Source organism: Pinus tabuliformis, chromosome 1_1 (assembly GCF_031772625.1).
Source record: "Pinus tabuliformis cultivar Carrire ecotype Pingquan chromosome 1_1, CPIR1, whole genome shotgun sequence".
In the NCBI taxonomy this organism is placed as follows: Eukaryota; Viridiplantae; Streptophyta; class Pinopsida; order Pinales; family Pinaceae; genus Pinus; species Pinus tabuliformis.
This window is the reverse complement of record NC_142297.1, coordinates 639,420,497-639,424,755: the sequence shown is the minus strand read 5'-3', so window position 1 is coordinate 639,424,755 and position 4,259 is coordinate 639,420,497.

Sequence of the window (4,259 nt, the reverse complement as noted above, 5' to 3'; positions counted from 1 at the left end):
AATGTATATGGAGGTGAAAATTACATGCACCTATTTCCATAAAAAAAAAGAATTTTAAGAGCCAAGGGGATATGCATATCTATAATGAGGTATTAAACTAGAAACAAATACTATCATAAGAATGTGAGATGGAAAGGAGAGGAAGATGCAAATAAGGTTGTTGCAAATTTCTAAGCCTTATAAGAAAATAACTAAGTCTTAAGAAAATAAAAGTTTGAAATAAATAAATAAAATTAAAAGCAAACAGAAAAAAACAAAAATTGAAGCTAATAAAAAAAAATCACATGCTAAACAATCAACTAAAATATAAATAGGTAAGTAGAAAAAGTATATATAAATATAACAAGAGAAAAGTTTGAAATAAATAAATAAAATTAAAAACAAAAATTGAAGCTAATAAAAAAAAATCACATGCTAAACAATCAACTAAAATCTAAATAGGTAAGTAGAAAAGTATATATCAATATAGAAGGAACCTTTTTATTCATTTCATGGTTATTAAATAATTAAAATATTCCAACCAAAAATCTCAATAATTTGGAAATTTTTAAGTGATTCTAATATTTACTGATATATCTTAATAACTTTCAAATATTTAGTTATATATCTCAATAATATTTGATGTCAAAAAACAAAAAAAATCTTGAAAATTTTGCTACTTTAAATCTATGATATAAATTACCCAAATTTCTAAAACAAATATAATTTAAAATTGGAAAGAAATATTTATATTTTCATTTATCTATCTATTTATCTGATTTATAAATTAAACTTTTTAATTATTTAATTTTGTTATTTTAAAGAATCTACATTAATATTAATAAATAAATATGATGCTTTCCTATTACATAGATTATAAAAAACATCTTACAGCAGGATCATAAAAACTTTAATGTAAGTAATTAAAACATATATAAAATATTCTCAAGTAGATAATCTAAACATATATAGTTTATTGGAAAAGTGAAAGAATATGATTATATATATATATATATATATATATATATATATCTTGGTAAAAATAAGACACGGTTATAATTATTATGGATCACAAAAGTTTAAATTCAAATATATATATATATATATATATATAAAATACAATATCAATAATTTTATTAAATAAGTTAAAAAAATATATTTATAATTTTTTAATATTATATTTTACTTTATTTTAAAAATAAATTTAATAATAGATTATAGTAATGCCACTCTATCTGATTATCATTAGAAATCAGGAGCTTATCATCCACTGCAAACTTCTAGTGCTGGTTTAACAATAGTATCATCTGATTCATGAATCCTGTGAACAAAAGAAGAGTACAAGATGCCTCACTATTACACTAGCCATATGTAATGCTGGTAAGACAAAAGCGGAACACCTGATCTATAGGCATGTAAAGAAAAGAAGTAACATCTGATCCTTACAGTACGTGGATTCGTTGAGTTCTGAAAATTTAGACCTACTATATTGGATGGGTATTTCTTATTTTTACATAAATATGACAAGTATGAAGCAAAATAATCCAGCACAGTCTACGATCTTTAGCCATTTTCTAATGTAAACAATTTGCATGGAAAATGTTCAGTTGAATATCAAATATTTGAAACAACAGAACTATGGATACGCTGAAGATTGTTTACTTCTGAATGCCTCCAGTCGTTTCTAGGGTTTGTAGATGTAAATCTCGATCAGCGTACAGAAGAGCACATTTCTTCATTTAGCAATCCTTATGAAATATCAATTAAAATACCCTGTATCTTCTGAAGATGCCTCTACGTTGAGATCAAATGTATTAGGTGGCTTATCTAGATGGTTACCCGTTTGAATGCTGTGAATTTTGCTGCGATCATTCAGGGCACCTTTAGGTGCCAATACACAAAAGTCTTCCCACTCGAATGAGGGTTTCCAGGGCGATTTACAATTAATCAAATTCATATCTATGTTTTCTCGCATGGCTGCCATATCCTCTGAAATACTGAGTTTCATGTGCTTGGTATTCATATATTGAATTCTATCCAACAAAACAGCAAATTTCTCACAATCATCTTCAGTACTTTCTAATCCCTTGTGCTGGCGTGTGTCATCTACTTGATCTCTTCCATTTTTTGAGGCAGCGTCTTGCCTTGAAGCAGATGATGATCCCATCTCGAACGTTAGTTCCGGTCCCTTAGAATCCATAATGTGTTTTTTCTGATAACAAATCATACAGCCAAAGCCCGGAAAATTTCACAGGTGGAGCCACCGGTAACCACTTGGAAGGGTTAAAAGCCTCGTAGAGAGAATTCAAGTTCAATACATGTTTTTGGAAAGGCACCTGCGCTACAGAAAGGGAGAAATTTCCACGAAACAAAGAAATTACTGAACCAAAGGAGTATAAAGCATGTGCCTGCTGTGCAGCCGATTATTGTGGCCGTTATTTCTCAATATTCTGACAGCCACAGATTTAGGACCATGCGAATAATGCGTTTGCTCGTCGTTTTCTTCGTTAATTCAAAATTCTTTCCACTGAAATGACTGAGGAATAAATTTTTGATTTTATATCGCGGTTCTGTTCATCCATTGCATCGGCTGCTCTGCATGAGCTTCCGTCATCTACGTTAAGTCAAAGTATATATTCGTCATAGCGACAGCGACGAATGTGAGATGGTTGATGAATGACTGAGACCAGGATAATTTTATTGAGTCAAGTTTAAGGGGAGATTGTTAGAATAGTTTAGATAAACTTCATTCAAGTATGTTACTAGTGGTTTTTGAACTCCAGGTTTTTCTCATAATGTTCATATCACATGAGATCTCACATGAGATACACCTGCTACCCTTAACCCATTCAAGTGGTCGATTCGGCAACCTAATGACACCATAGTCCACTGTACTACATGTGTGCCTTATCAAAGTCTTAAGGCCTTACAACAATCCATGCCTCTGCACAATATTTATGAGCAAGTCTTACAACTTTGTGCTGAAATACACTTTTTTTGGACCAAAACCCTTAGAGTGTTCACACCCACCACTAGTGTTATCACACCACTAGGTTTCTCATCACATGCTGGCTCCTTCACTATCCTCAAACCATTGACTCCATCTCCATTTTCTCGTCCATTCACTATCCTCAAACCATTGACTCCATCTCCATTTTCTCGTCCATATGACCACTCTCTGGCTACATTTCTAACTTTGTTGATCCATACCTTGAATTGGCTTTTCGACATCATTTGCACTCACCAAATACATGCAATCTTTTTCATTACTAAAAACTACAGAATGACTCTTTATGTAATGCTACTCTAAAAGTAGCTTCTCACACAAGTGGCTTCTCTTCACTCTTGCCCTTTTCTCATGCTCTTGCTAGTCTTTTGTGATAGCTATGACTACTTCTCTTCACTCTTGCCCTTTTCTCATGCTCTTGCTAGTCTTTTGTGACAGCTATGCCTACTCTCTAATAGATCTGCACACATATTCTATTAGGCCATCCATGCTCAACTCCTAGTTGTTGATATCACAAAAGACCCAAAGAAGTGGTGGTGTCAAAAGACACTGTTGTTGAGATCCCATTGGCCACCAAGACTAATTTAAGTGGAGCCTTTTCACCTTTAAATATGATACATTAGAGATTAACACCATGAGAAAAACAATGGGAGCTAATAAAATTAGAGCCCTAAAAACATGTATAACTCGGCCAAGTCAAGTTTATAAGCCACACCAAACATATTCAATAACATCTACTCTCAATATTTTTTGATGAAATTTGATTTAATAATGTAATAATGACTAAACCCTATAAATACATAATAAATAATTATATTATTTACCGAGTATTGTAGAGAGGTTGTAATGTTTAACATTTTGACTTGGTCAAAATAAAGTAAAATAAAATAAAAAGATATTAAATTTTCCAACTTATGGTTTTTACTCGTGATATTCTTCTTTAATATAACCTATTTAAACTTTAATAATTAAGTTAGTCAAGTTTGCATTTCAAGAGAGAGATTTGATCGTTTGAATATTTAGTTAATCAAAAATTAAGATAAAATATATTTTATATAAAAAAAGAATATATATTTAAATCGTTAAGATTAAGATTGAGTACTAGGTATAACTCGAATAATTTATACGAAACCAAACAGATTGTTATTGTCATCGTTGGAAAGTAACATAGATTTTTTTTTGATGGTCAGAACGATTGTGGGTTCGTTATGGTCCATGCCCTGGAAAATTAAAGAAAGACGAAGATTTTTTTTTTAATTGTGCAAATAGGATA